This window comes from Melospiza melodia, chromosome 6 (assembly GCF_035770615.1).
Source record: "Melospiza melodia melodia isolate bMelMel2 chromosome 6, bMelMel2.pri, whole genome shotgun sequence".
Classification (NCBI taxonomy): domain Eukaryota; kingdom Metazoa; phylum Chordata; class Aves; order Passeriformes; family Passerellidae; genus Melospiza; species Melospiza melodia.
In genome coordinates, this window is record NC_086199.1 from 62,195,555 (window position 1) to 62,210,765 (window position 15,211).

General features: G+C 44.4%; 1 long non-coding RNA gene across 1 annotated transcript in view; it reads right to left on the reverse strand.

Annotated features, from left to right (window-relative positions):
* Positions 1-2,472: 2,472 nt before the first annotated feature.
* LOC134419862 (uncharacterized) overlaps positions 2,473-15,211 on the reverse strand; it is a 57,990-nt gene continuing 45,251 nt past the window's right edge. Inside the window, exons 2-5 of the long non-coding RNA XR_010028178.1 lie at positions 7,329-7,406; positions 3,274-3,375; positions 2,705-2,835; positions 2,473-2,565 (exon numbers count right to left, since the gene is read on the reverse strand). This is a non-coding gene — a long non-coding RNA (uncharacterized LOC134419862). The remainder of the gene's footprint in view (positions 2,566-2,704; positions 2,836-3,273; positions 3,376-7,328; positions 7,407-15,211) is intronic.

The following is a 15,211-nucleotide window of genomic DNA, read 5'->3' on the forward strand; positions in this document are numbered from 1 at the left end:
GCACGGCTGTGCCCAACTGCTCTGTCAAAATGCCTCCAAGAGCCATCACAGGCTCCTGACATTACCAGTGAGCGAGGAAGGAGCCAACTCAAAGCTCGCTGATGTAAAGGAAAAGTCCACTCATTTCTATGGATTTCAGTGAGGCTTGGATCAGGCCCTGGAAGAATAAGGATGACATAAAAATAACATGACGTCTGCCAGATTCACCAATATGCTCTGATGTTTTGCCCGGCTCAGTGATGCAAAGCAGATGGGAAGCACTGACAATCCTGGCCCTCTTCAATCAGTTACTCCGTCTCTCGGATTAGTTTTCATCAGGCGTTTTATTCACGACATAAATACATTTATCTCATCAGTGCTTCTGCAAGAGTATGTCAGAAGAAAAATCACCACATTTTAACTTTATCAGAGAAAAGGTTTCCGTATTTTATCACTTGGTGACTACCAATTTTCAACAAGGTTTATAAGAAGTTTATTATGGAGCCTCTGAATTTTGCTGAATTTATGCAGGGCTTGTAATTAGTTGAGTTTAGCTGTTTTTTTCTTCCATGCCACTTTGCCCAAGCAGCATGCACAACTGTGCCATTTGACTCTTGCACCATCGAATGGGGGCATTGGAACAAATATTCTGCAAAATGCAAACCTTACCTTTAAGTTCAAGCCCATGCTTAAATCCCATCAAAGCTATCATAAATAAATACATGTACAGTTCACTGAATCAGTGCCAGAAAATGCATTTAAAAGAATGTAGCTTCCTTTGAAAATTACCCCAGCATCTCTACCCTCTCCTCCCTATTGCTACACAAAAAGGAGTTAAATCCATTGGGAAATACTTATACATGAGGAGTTTGTGCACTCAGTGCCTCAAAGAAAAAAGAAAAGGCATTGCCCTGTCTAACATTATATGCCAGGAACAAGCAATAAAGATGTAATTCAGGCTGAGCTTTCAGTATGCGTGATTATAATAAATATAGGCATTAATAGACATTAAAAGTTGCTGAATGACTGAGAAGCTGAGTAGATTGGATGACGTCCCTCAAAACGAAATAATCTATATTTGGCTGGTAATTAATTTCTTCCAAGATGCTTTCTGCTTGACTCTGCATATATTCCTCATTGCAGAAATAACTTGGGCAATTGCAGTCTGGCTCCAGCCTCAAGCCAGCCAGCCCGGGAGCGAGCATTAATGCTGAAAGACAAGATCCGAGTTCCATACTCCCACCAGACCCTTCTCCATGAAAATGTCCCAGACTATTCAGATAACAGCTGCTGTGCTGCTCAGAGCCTGCTGCCTGGCATAAGGACCTGACCACAGTCACACCACAGAAGGGTCAAATTGGCCCCAAGTGTGAGAGCCATCCTGCACTTCTGCACCCGTATTTCCCAGGCTTTCCCTCTGTTCCACAGAGATGAGGGTGGCTTAGGGTGTCTGTGCCCTGGAGTGACAATCTGCTGCCAGCTGTAGCACATCCACCAGTTTTGCCTGCAGTGCCATAGAGCTTGAGCACACAAAGGGAGGAGAGACAGTATAGAAATAGAAATGCACGAGATCAGGCACAACCCAGGCTCAAGCCTGGGTTACCTTGTTCTAGGTAACTTTAGGTAACTTTTCAATCATCACTCACATCTCAGAGATGAAGACCAGACTGCAGAAGGATGGGTGAGGCACTGAGACAAACCTGCCACACACACTTGGGCCAAACAACTTACAGTGAAACTCTATTCCTGGCTGCAGCTAAGATCCTGCTGACTTACAAAGGAAAACAATTAACCCTGTGTGCCCAAATTCTTCCTCTGAAAAGGAAGGATTGCTTGTCATATATCACTGGTCATCCCTCTGGATTGTAAAAGATTCAAGGCAGGAACTGTCTCTGCATGAGCACAGTACTGTCAAGTCCCAGCCACAGGTGAAGTGTTACACCCTTCTTCCTTCAGACTGAACTGAAATTTTGCCATGGCTAATTTAGTCTTATTGCTCCTAACATTATAGTGCTTTGCCACAATTCCTCTCTCTTCCATTCTGTTTATTTGTAGAAAGGAAGAAATGTCACAGAATAATGGGTTTCTGCTGCTACATAAAGGCTAAGCCAGAGTCAAGATATTACTGGAACAAATGCACAAATTATTAGTGAGGCAAGATGAAATGTTTATTTTTCTGTTGGGCATAGTGATGATGAGATCATGTCCTATCGCAGTGCATTTCTACTCTGCTACACCAGTACCACACCTAGACCAAATCTACCAGTGGCAGTTCTGCTCCCTAGTCTTCTGGGCAGATTTGAAAGTCCTAGACTTGGATATTTCATACAAGACGCAAAGCAGGTGAAAAAAAAAGTTTGAAATATAATGGAGGTGCCCTTAATGAGCCACCAGAGTGTCCCTTTACTGCACGAACAGCAGATAATTGGCAAGGGCCCAGGATGGAGCAGCTCTGTGTAAGTTAACAGCATTGTTACCAACTGTAGGAACTCACCAGTCCTGAGGGCATCCAGTGATTTCCCAGCTGATCTACAGAAATCTCCCTTGTGGGAAATCTTCCACCGTGACTGGTCCCACTCCTGGGCACTATGGAAAACAAGAAAAGCTTCAGAAAAACATCTCTATGTGACCACTGTGCTGTGATCTCTGCTCAATTTGAAAGCAAGTCCTCAGCCCCAGAGGCCTCATTTACTGCTGCTTCATCCCCTAGCCCAGCCATACATACCTATCTTGTTTATTTTTGGAGGCAGAATATATTTTACACGTCTTGAGTGACCTTTGGTGAAACAGTTTTCCTCCAAGGCTTCCCCATCCAGACAGGACTATAAAACAACTGCCCTGTTTTCCACAATGACTCTGCCCAACAGCAAGTAAAGCACAATCAGGAGATTATTCAAAAAGTCTCAGAAACAGTCACTGGAGTAGATTTCACAGGCAGCAATGTCAAGACTGTAAAACATGTTTGATGGAGCATTTTACACTGCTTTAAATTTGGAATTCTTTGGAGAGTGTCTGAGGGTTTTTCAAGAAACAAACACAACCTTCGTCCGCCATGCACACACACGTACACACAAAAAGCTCCTTCACGGAAGAAGCTGGCATCCTGGGGCTCTGACCTCAGCTCACTCCTCAACTTTATCAATCGCATTATATAATCAGTGCAGACTGAACAGCATTTGGAAAATGAGTTGGACTGGGTTTTTCTTTTTCCCCTCTGCCCTCCATCTAGTGTACCCACAAAAGAGAGCCTGTAGCTCAGACATGGCCTGGGAAGGATCTAATGAGAGTTCTTACCTCACTAAAATGAGGTGCTGTGGTGGTATCTTAATAGGAGGATTGGAGAGTTCCTTCCCCCAAGGCAGATTCTCAGAATATTTTGAGGTTGTCTCTTTGGAGCTGAAAAAGAAAGGTAGTTTTGCTGCTTCACAGATTGTTTGCATCCTTTCCTCTCCATAATCAAGTAAGAGGTAAAACCACGGAGCAGGAGAAAACCCCAAAGGGACAGTCCAAGGTACAATAGCACAACCTGGCAAAGGGTCAGTGCATCTGGATAGTGCCTTGGAAAGCACTGTCCCCCCCAGATCCTGCAGCTGGGCAAGCGAGCCCCAGCAGTTCCACTTTCACCTCAGGCTCTCTGGAGTTACCAAACCCAAGCCACCACACTTCCTCACTGGAGAATCCAGCAGCCAAATGTCCTTTCTCTATCTCCACGACATTTTCTCAGGAAAACCAAAATAAATTGGCTGCAGACAAGAGATGTTTGAGAGTAATTTTCACAGCTCACCCTCACTTCATCCTTCCGCTGCACATCCATCCACAGCCACTTTGAAGCCTTCCTAAACCTCATCACTCAACCTCCTTGGCTTTCCACACTCATGGCTTGGTACAACATTTCCCACACACTCTCCCCTCGCTCCAAAAACACACTTTGCTTGAAGTTCAGTGCTCAAGCCTTGTCAATGGCAAGGAGATTAATCACATCACAGCATTCAATGCTTCATTAGCAGCTTTCCCAAACCAGGGATCCCCTTCACTGGGAGCAAAAATGCTCACGGTTTTAATCTGGTGACAGCTGCCTCAAATTATGTACTGCTGTATTAAAACTGACTGCAGGTTGATTTCTCTGCTTAACTCAACTCACCACACATTAACAACACACAAGTTGACAACCAATACTTAGAATGTGCCCTCTCTGCAAAGCCACCACTGTTACTGTCAGTGTGGGCAGCTTGAGTGTTGCTTGCTGCAGAGCAACACAGACCTCTAGCAATCCTGCTTAGATCTTGTAGTTTATCATACAGTTAGAGATATGTGATCACCGCAGACAAAACAAAATCATAGCCAAAACTTCACTTAAAATCTCCAAAAATCCAGACCTTTATTATGCGTCAAAGAAGTTTGTCTAATTCCATTGATTTTAAACACATTCTTTGTTACTTCCTCTCAGCTGGAAGCAGATACGCAGAGGGAAAACCCCTTCTGATGTACTCACAGCCTGACTGACCCAAGTTGTTCTTACAAGATTTCCAATTTCTGTTCTGCATCAAAGACATGTATTATCCATGAGCCATTGGCAGGGAGAGAACCCAAGACTTCGAGCAATAAAAACCACAGAGCTGGGGTTTTTTTGCTGTGGAAGTTAAAGGGCTCCAAACTGGGGTAAATCCTTACAGCTTCTTCTAGATGCTAGAAGTGAAAGCCTGAACCACTAACGATACTTTTGACTAGAGGGGAGCCTGATGTATTTAATGAATACACCAATAAGTTCAGTCACTATATCACAGCAGTCATCACTTGCACTCAGGTCACCAGGAGCAGTCCAAGGTCATGCACACGTATCAAACTGGAGCTTTAAACCACACACAGTCCCTGTGAGGTTGCACTAATGTCATCATTCTGTAAGAAAAGGTGCAATGGCATCTTGGCAACAACTGCAATGGCAGTTTTGGATATATTTCTCTGGACCAAGGTGAAATTTCCAGCCTTTCAAATGAGCTTATTGTCACAAATCCCCAACAAAGTAGCCCAATTCCCAGGTCTGCCATTTCCCTCTCCCTCTCTTCCAACTGGATATCTGCTCTTCAGCTGTATGGACCAGACATTTCTCCTGATTTTTACAGTGCCCGTGGAGGTGACAAACTCTTCTATTCCCCACTGTTGTACAGCAGAGGATGAAGTGGAATTTTAATGTCAGCTGAAGCCCCTTGGCGCTATTAATAAAAACAACGATAATAACAAGGGAGGTTTGCAAATTAGCAACCCTTGCTACAAACAGTGATACACCCAATTTAGCACAAATCATTGCAGGCTCTTGCCTGCTTAGTGGCTATTTTAATCACTGGTGACTAATGCCTGTGAGGGCTATTCCAGGGTTTGACGTGTCTTAAACACAAGAAAATAGGGAAATCTTGGAGAGAGAAAGAAAAGAGAGGAGAGGAAGAGGGCAAGAAAGGGAATTGGCCAAAGCCAAAGGTTCATCACCAAAAAGCGTTCAGCTCATACCACCCATTTTGCTGCCGTTGCTACTGCATTTGCTGGGGTCACTGACCAATTCCTCCTCTGAATAAAAGCATCATTTCTCTTCTTTTGGTGCAAATCTAAGAAAAACAGTCATGCTCTGGAACACAAACAAAGGCTACCTGTCCCTTCCTTGGTTATGGAAATGGGGGTCAGCCTTTTTATTTTCAGAGGGGGCAGAGCTGAAATGCTTCCTGGCACACCACCAAAAAGGAAATATCTGCTTAAATATTTGACAGGAAGAGAAAAAAAAAAAAAAGAGAAGAGAGGAAACAATGCAAAGGGGGATGGGGAGACGGAATTCTTATTTTGTGCAGAGGAAAAGGGCTGCATGGCAAATGAAGCCACAGCTCACCTCTGCTGAGCTGTACTGAGCTTCAACTTCATGAAGTGAGCACCTTTTCCTTACACCACTCCACTTATTTTTCTCCATCCTAGCTTTCTAAGGACTAAAGGGCTTTTCCTAGTTGAGGAAAACTGAACAAAAAGCTACCGAGCACCACGTCCCTCAGCTAGACATGTGTGTTTACCCAAGACACACTTATCTTTTTTCCTGTGGTGGGTCAAGGCTCACAAGCACTTGAACCCACCTGACAACATTCAGATCACATTAAGCAGCACTCCAGAGAAAAAATAAAACAAAACAAAACAGAAAAAACAACTTTCTGAAAATGTTTTGGAAAAAAAAATTGAATTTTGAAAAAAATAAAATTGCAGGGAACAAAAAAGACATTCTTCAGAGCTAAAGGGTAAGACAATGTTTGATAACACAGGTGATCAAAATAGGATTTGGCCAACAGCATCCAACCATAATTATTTATGTGAAGGCCATCAAAATCATAGAACTGTTTGGATTAGCGAGCTTAAACATCATCTAGTTCCAAACCCTCTGCCACAAACAAGGACACCTTCCACTAAACCAGGTTGCTGTAAATCCTGTCCAGCTTGGCCTTCAACACTTCCAGGGATGGAGCACCCTCAGCTTCTCTGGGCAACCTGTTCCTGTGCCTCACCACTCTCATTGTAAAGAAGTTCTTCCTAATATCTGATTTAAATCTACCCTCTTTCAGTTTAAAACCTTTACTCCTCATAATGTGCCTCATAAAGAGTTCCCCATCTTTCCTGTAGATCTCCTTTTGCTACTGGAAGGTTGCTATCAAATTTCCCCAGGGGCTTATCTTTCCTTGTCCAGGCTCAATAACCCCAACTCCCTCGACCTGTCATCAGAGGAGAGGGGCTACAGCACTCTGGTCATTTTCACTGTCTCCTCTGGACTCACTCCAGCAGGCCCATCCATGTCTTCCTCACATTGGGGACCCGAGAGCTGAACACAATACTTTGGGTGGTGACTCAGAGAGCAGAGAGGGCAATAACCTCCCCTGACAAGCTGGCCACAATTCTTTTCATGTAGCCCAGGATGCTTTCTTGGCTGGAAGTGCACATGGCCAGCTCATGGCCAGTTTTTCACCCACCAGCACCTCCAAGTCCTTCTCTGCAGGGCTGCTCTCAATCCACTCATTGCCCTGTCCAGGCATTGTCTGGGATTGCCTTGGTCCAGATGCAGAATCTCACACTTGGCCTTGCTGAACTTCATGAGGGTCACATAAGCCCATATCTCTAATCTCTCAAGTGCCTCTGGAGAGCATCCCTTACCTCTAAAGTATCAGTAGGTGATAGCTTGGTGTCATCAAGAATGGCAAGACTGGGAGTCCAAGCCTTCTGCTTTCCCTGGTGTACTCCATCTGACAGACCAGCACCATAAAATCCTTTTACTCAGGTCATGCCTGAGCAGAAAGCCACCCCTGAGTACCCAACACCATTTCCTTCAGTACCTGCTGATTTCAGGGCAGCCAAGGAACTCCATGACTTCTCCAGGGCGCAGGGGGCAGAGATACAGCAAAGTAAAAAGCCTGGAAGACAAGTATTGCAAACAGTGGGACAGAGTTAAAAAAATGCAGCATTTTGTTCCTGTTCTTTGAGAGCTAATGTGCACTTTAACTTTTAAACAGAAGATGTGGGGAGACTGGCTCAAATCCTCCAGTTTGGCTTCTCCTCTCTATTACACCACTGCAAACATGCATATATTTTGTGGCCCCATAAAATCTTTACATTCACTCAGGTCACTGCAGGTTTAGTTTTACAGTGTTGGAGGCTCCAAACAGGACTGATCATAAACAGCTGCTTCTGTTTTTAACTAAGAGGGGAATCTTTTTGGTTTATTGCTCTGTGGCCACTGAGTACTAGCTCTGGAAAGCTAGTCATCCACGTTGCCTTGGACCTATTTCTCAAAATATGTTGGGTTGGGTTTTTTTTTTTAGTACATGTTTGTTTACCAGTGTGGCTCCAGATTGTTGGCTAAGATCTGTAGACCCCTGGTGTAGCTACAGGAAATATTTCTGAAGTGTTCCTTTTCTGAGAAGTCTGCAGCTTAAATAACCAACCTCTTTCCATGAGGCTTCTGCACCAGCTAGTTGGCTTCTCTCTTCTTTCCCTTCTCCCCACCTCTCTGTCCTCTTAAGCCATAATTTGGTGATAAAGAAGGTATCACCTCTGTAGGTGTTGGTAGCAAGGAGAATGTCATGTGGTGCATAGTGCAAGCCAAACTTTCGCCCTTGCAGTTCTTGAGCTGTTTCCCTTGGATTTCTATTTGTTACTTCCTGTATATTTTTTCTTCAAGCAGTAGATGTGACAGGCTGTCTGCCTGTGCTTGTACTTCACAGATCAGACAGGAACCTCCTAATTGACAAGAGGAAGAACTGGAAATTCTGGGGGTGGCCACAGTTGGCAAAGTTCACACATTCACTGATAAGCTCTCCAGGAAAATGTACCCTACAGCTTGTTCTGGCCTGAAACTTGCCAGGTACTCCTGAGTACAGAGTCTTCTGCATTCCTTCATCCTTGACCAGATTTTCAGGAGAACTCAGTGCACTGAGATGCAACGTTTATGGTTTCATAAAAGGATCCTTTGGAAACCTGGCATGTATTTGGTTTCAAAGATGGACTCTCTTGAAAATCTGGTCTTAACAATCATGAAAAACTCTGGAAAAACTACTTGGGCTTCTTTTGACACAAACTATAGCTTTTGCAGGTCCTGCAAGCTCCAGTGCAGCTCTTTCACTGAGGCCTGTGCTCTACAAGGTGATGACAAAAACTCAAAATATCCTTTCTTTTGTCATCCAGAGATGTAGGGGTTCCATGTACAGAAATGTATCAAAACCAAGAGGTTCCAATCCTAACTCAGCTGAACTTTCAAAGCTGCTTGGAAACCTAATTCACATAAAACTTTATGGGAACTGGACATCCAAATTCCCTAGGTGGCTTTGCAAAACACAGCTGTAACTAATTGCTCTGCAGAAAGGTTTGGGGGGAAGATTTTGATCTAGAAAAGGAGAGAGAGATTTCAATGCCAAAAAAGCTTTTGCAATAGATTCTCACATGGAATCCACATGGCCAATTCTGGGCTATCTCGTCAATGAAGTAAATGGAGCCATTTTGTAATACCTAATCCTCTCTCTGTAACTCTTCATGCACCTGCAGAGGTTATAAACTAAGAGGGAGGAAGAATTTCTTTTGCTGAGTTTCTAGTAATCCCTGCCGCTGCAAACTCGGGGGCTGAAAGGTTGAATAAATCAAAACGACTGATGAACAATTCATGCCCAACTCATTCCCATTGAAGAAATTGTCACATTCCATTAGTGAGGCTTGTAAAATCTGTGACCATCTCAACCCTTATCAAGCCTTAATTTCTTCTTCCTGTTTTGGCAATAATTTAACGTTAAAGGTCACAGAGTGAAATGCTCAGTCAGGAAGCTGAGGAGTTCTGATTTAATAACAACATTATTTAGCCCCACGAAGACCCACTTGGTATTTTCACCTCCTTTGTTCCTTTTCAAGACCATGATCCATCTTCCACTGAAGACAATGGGAGCATTTCCACTGAATTTAATGAGACTTGGATCAGGCCTAAATGTCAGTATTACTCTATTAATATTTATGCTGTTGGAAGTATGTCAGAAAATATACAGGATGTGCAGAGTGGCTGAGTGAGCGATGAGAATCATAAATTTTCCTGACAGTCACTTCTTCACAAATCCTTAACATTTCTAATCTAACCACAGCAGTAATAAACTAGCAGGATTCTAACCTTCTCCTCTTACTGTACAAACCTTTCTCCCACTGTAATCTGTCTGAGTTGGCTCCAGAGTCGAAAAACCATCTGCGTTGCAACTCCCTATCTAGCTCATGTCTAGTCTCTCTTTCTCTCTCACACACATACATAAGAAATTGAAACTGTTATTTTAGAAGTTGCACATTAAGTGGTCGAAATTAAAAGGTTCTGAAAACGGACAAGCTGCATGGTTTACTGTGTTTAAGGACCCTCAGCTTAGCAATCCTCACAGCCTTCGAAGCAGAGGAGCTGAGCACCCAAACCTGTTGCTGCAAGGCTCCCACAAACATGACAAGTGGCAACTGCTCTGAGAAGGTTTCTCCAGGCTGTTTTCCTTTGGTGTTTCCTCTCAGCATGAGGAAAGGGCCCAGTAGTGTGGCAACAAGCGGAGCCTGCTGGCTTGCCACGGGAATGCCTGTCACTGCAGGGTGTGTGGCAACCACAGTGGTCAGACCCTCTTCACACAGCTACTCCAACCTCCCTGTTGCTGGAGAAGTGATGGGCAAAACAGCCCCAGAGGCCTGAAATTTCTGCTTCCTTTGAATAAGTCTCCAGACGGTCGGATTCCTCGCTGCCTCACCGCCCCTTCCCAGCGAGCTGAGCTTGCCTGAGTGGGTGGAGGAATGCGGGCAAGCTCGCAGCATAATAGTCAACTGACCACCAGAGCTGTAGAGTAAGGTCACTGGGGAAAAACAGCCATTGAAGAATGTGGCTGAGCTATGCCCCAGCTATGCAGGAGGAGGCTTTGTCTCCTTTGGCATGCTGAGCCTGACCAGGGCCACAGACAGGATGGCACTGAGAAACAGGCAGGAGCTGCTCCAAAGGCGTGACCTGGAAGGGGTGGCTGCCAGATATGTCTGCAGGACATCACCTCCTAACTCTGCTTAGCTGCCTGGTCTAGAACTGAAGTGTAGCATGAGAAAACATGGAAATTACATACAAACAGAACATAAAAAGGTTAATAAAAGGTAGTTCTAAGTTACTCTTGGAGATACACTGCTTCCGGTTGGCAGATTAACTCATTGCAGATTAAGAAATACACCCCATGCTAAGGGACTAAATCAAGCATGGTTGAGGTGGAGAGGCACCTTTTGAGGGCATCAATCTGCCCTCAAGCAGAGGCACCTAGAACAGGTTGCCCAGACCAATACAGTGAACTTCAAGAGACAGCTGTTCAAAGTGAGAAGCTTCTTTTGTATCTGAGTGGTGATCTGTTCCTAGGGACAGTGTCCTCAGCTCCTGACAAGCCAGCAGTCCAACTTCTCAGCTTGAGCCTATCAATCCAAAACCTCAAATCTGAAGGATCCATTCCTTGAGGGACATTTTTGTCAGTGCAAACATGATCATTCTGACCATTTCTCATGTTGCTAAACATCAGTGTGTGCAAAATCAAAATCTAAGCATTGAGGCTGGAATTTTCATCAAATCATAAAAGATTTCAGACACCAAAAGTCCTGACACACTGGGCAGCTCACACCAGTATAGTCCCTTTGAACTTCCCACAGAACCAGCTTTTGCAACATTACTTTTAATTTCTGAAAATAAACCAGAGCAATCAGTTCCACAGTGCCTTTGGACTGGTGTTTTATCACTCTGGTGATGGGTGAAAGGGCAGGAAGCAGAGGGACAGGATGGAATTTTGAGCACGACCCAAGTCCTGCCAGGACACAGGGGAGGAACGCTTTCCGAAAAAAGAGAAGCTTTGCCATGGGGGAAGTGGACTGCCTTGCCTCCATATCCTGTGGATCCAAACTTCCCCCTGAGCGTGACATCTCTCATGAAAATATGCATGCAGACTTCTCCAAACTGCTTCCCGCTCCACTCTGGCAGAAGGGCCAGTTCTTGACAGTCCGAGATTTTAACAAAAAATAGGTTTAGCCCTGCCACTCAAGCAGTGTTAGTGCAGTGGAAACGAGAGAAGTATCATGCCTAATATTACATTTTGCCTGGAGATTTCCTGTGGAAATCTTTGACACAAAGAAAATAAAGCGTTTGATGAGATGAGATGTGTCACAGAAAGTATCAGCTATCCTGATTGCGTGAAACTGAAGATTCAAATAATGGCAAAAAACCCCACAATGGTTCATATCATCTGGGCATGAAGTTTTTCCTTCTTTCCTCTACAGAGCCAGCATATCCTTTAGGAAAAGGATCTCAGACTAGTCTTCCTCACTGCATATCTCTTAAAATATACTGGTGCTTCACAAAAGCAGGTTTTGGTCTTTTGCCTCTCTTTTTTTCCTTCAAAATTGCCGTTTTATGGATCTCACTTTGGAGCATCTTGCAAGGGCTTGACTCAGAAAGCATAAAAAGCACTTCAGCAGGCTTGGCTAAAACTAACCCAAATTTTGACATGGGCTTACGTGACTGGGGTTAGTATTTCAGGTACTAGAAAATTTTATCATTTAGGAAGCCACAAAGTCCTTGTCAGGCCTGAAATTGCAGCAAAACTTCAAATTTGAGGAATTTTGGCCCAGTTTTCAAACTTGCATTGAGACAAACTCAACATTTACAATCACTCTGGGCCACCGGTAGCTCTTTCAGACACTTTTTTTTTTTGTTAGGAAACATAACATGCTAGGAATTTAAACAAAGGTAGTGTATCAGCAAATGACTCTCACACAGTGTGATCTCATCTCCAAGCCATGCAACATTTGGGAACAGGAGTGAAGTTTCTTGTGCTTTAGCAACAGACGAACATAGTAGACAATAGCTAAAATACCCATACAGTTTAAAACACAAATATATCTTCTCAAACCTGCCACCTCCCTTCCTTTCCCACCCCACAGAAGATAAAAGTGGACTATTTATCATCTAATAAAAGTTATGTGAAGCAGAAGGAGGTACTTGGGTAATCATTTTTGATTTAGACAAGCAGGCAAATACTCACCACATAATTTTTCAAACATTACCTTGATGAGAGTATCACCAGGATCATCATAAGCTCAATTACAACCTGGACAAGATTTTGAGGGGTTCTTAGAAGGGCAGCTAGAACCACATGGCCCCAAGGACTCTTGATCAGGAAGAGCAAGCAAATTCAAGCCAGGATGCACATCAGGAGTGTGAGCCGGTGGTCTGGTTTCACTCCTCAGCCTGCATTTGATGTTTTAAACCTTTCAGACCAGGGATTATCTCTTACTGTGTATGAGATGCAAAGCACCCAAGAACAAGGGGAACCTGATCTCTGAGCATTTTAAAATCTATTGTAATACCAGTCCAGAAAAAAAAAAAGTTTTCCAGTTTTCCCTGCTTTTTCTGAGAGTCTGCTTCGATTTGAGACTTGACCTGGGATAAGTAGAGGTTCAGGGAAATAAAACCAATAAGAAAAAAAAGCAGAAGATCTAATGAAACATGGTATCCTTGGTATGTTTGCTGAGCCCAGGAGGCTTTTCCCATGAGTTTTTTCCTAACATATTCTCTCTATGATTTTCGTGTCTGAGTAAATTCTGAGATTAGCGCCCATTAGAGGGAAATGTCTCCTCACCAGCTCTAAATTTCATTATATCTGCAGAAATTGGATTATCTTTGAAATCTCTACTCTCTTCACAAATTAGGATGGAATCAGCTAAAGAGTCCTTAGGGAGGAGAGGGAAGAGCAAGTAGGCTCACAAGGTCATGCACAATACACATTCACATTAGACTTATTTCCTTAGAAAACTGGCAGCAAAAACATGCAAAATACTTTCTCGGGTCTTGGATGCTGGAATTAGATCTGCTCTGCTTCCCTGCATCCAACACCCAAAGTGACAGGGTTATGAACATGCCCACTAATGCACATTGCTGTGAGTTGTGCCTGGTTATCTCCTTCAGAAAGGGGACCAGGCCCTTGATCAAAAAGCTGAGGTAGATATAGAAAATAAATAGTGGCCTTACTGAGCCAGACTGAAAGTTCATCTAACTGGGTATCTTGTTTCTAGAAGTGGCCCCAAAAGGAGGAATAAAGTTCAGCAGACATATTTGGTACTTTTCTCCAGTGTTCACTTCCAACAATTTTTACTCAGCAACTTCTTAAGAATGACACCACTACACATACAGCAATCTCTACATATATCTCTTCAATGAGCTTATGTAAACTTGTAATTCAGAAAAGTTTGCTGTGATGTGAAGTTTTGATGTGTTTCCTGAAGACATGGGCCATGTCTCCTGCAATGTACCACAGGAGAAAAATCTCAGAGGCAGCACAGAGCAAAGCAGCTGTAAGAACCCTTAAAAGCTGGACTGGGCTAGAAAGCATTAAGCCTACACAGTTTTTCAGACACTTGACAATTTATGAAGATTTGAATAGGTGCTGCCCTTTTGTATTTAAATTCTCTCTCTGGATTAGACAAAACTAAAGCAGCTAAAGGATTCTCATCCCAATGCAGCCTGCACCTACAAAGGGTTTTCCTGGCACAACCAAGCTGGTTGAAACTGTGACTCCCTGCTGTACTGCAACGCACGAAACCAAGCGCGTAAACCTCTGGAGTGGAGACCTGGCTGTGATTCAGCCACAAAGCAGGCACGAGCTCTGAGCACCTACATTTGCCTTTTGCTTGTTTTCCACAAGCTTCTCCCCAGACAGGGCTGTGACCCAGTTCTCACTGAAGCCCACAAAGGCAGCCGAGCGGCTCCAGGAGCTGGATGGCACCCAGCGCCTGCCGGAGTGAAATGCTATCCCCTGTCTCACAGCTCCAGGCCTCCTGCCCCTGCAGCTCAAAGCCACCCTGACTCCTGCATTCCCCCCCAGCTTAGCGGGATGGCCAGTGCCAGCCCTGGCACAAACAAAGCTGCTCAAATCCAATGTCCCCACTCACGCAGGGCAGGACTGCCGCCATCCCCTGGTACCCTGACCTCCCCCTCCCAGCCGGCCGCAAGAGCATGCCACATCTTGTGCCCACATTTTCTTTCCTAAGGAAGCCCTCAGGGGCTTCTTTGGCACAGTCCACACTGGTAGTGAACAGCTCCCTTTGGCTTCCATGTTTACATCCTTGTGGTTGTTAATTTGAGAGAAGCCTTTTATTTTAGACACACACACACACACCCCAACTCCCTCTGCAGGGGGGGGGAAATGTGACCTTTAAGATTGTTTATACCAATCAACAAGAAGCCCTCATGCTGCCGGATTCCAAGAAACACGAGACCGTCTTGGAGCTTGGGAGAGGGAGGGGAGCATGGGCAGGAGAGGGAGCAATCAAGGTCAGGAGTTCACAGACAGGATAAAGCAGAAGGCAGGATGAGCAGGAGAAGTGGCAGGGCATGCCCTCTCCATTCAGAGAGGCAAGGCAAGTGCTGGCGGCTCCATCCACCATGTGCGGCACACCGGCATCCCGGGGCAGGGAGCCGACATCCCAAGGCAGGAATGAGCTGGTTGGGGCGGCCTTGCAGAACGAGGCCATTTCTTCCTCAGAAAAGCCTCACGGGTCTTCTGCCAGCCTTGCAGCATTTCACTGAGGACCAAGAGAGATCCAGGAGGAGGAGAAATTATTGCAGTCCAGTTTTGTACTCTGGTGCCCGCTGTGATGAATAAAGTGTTTTTGACAAGACAAGGAGAAAGATTAAAATATT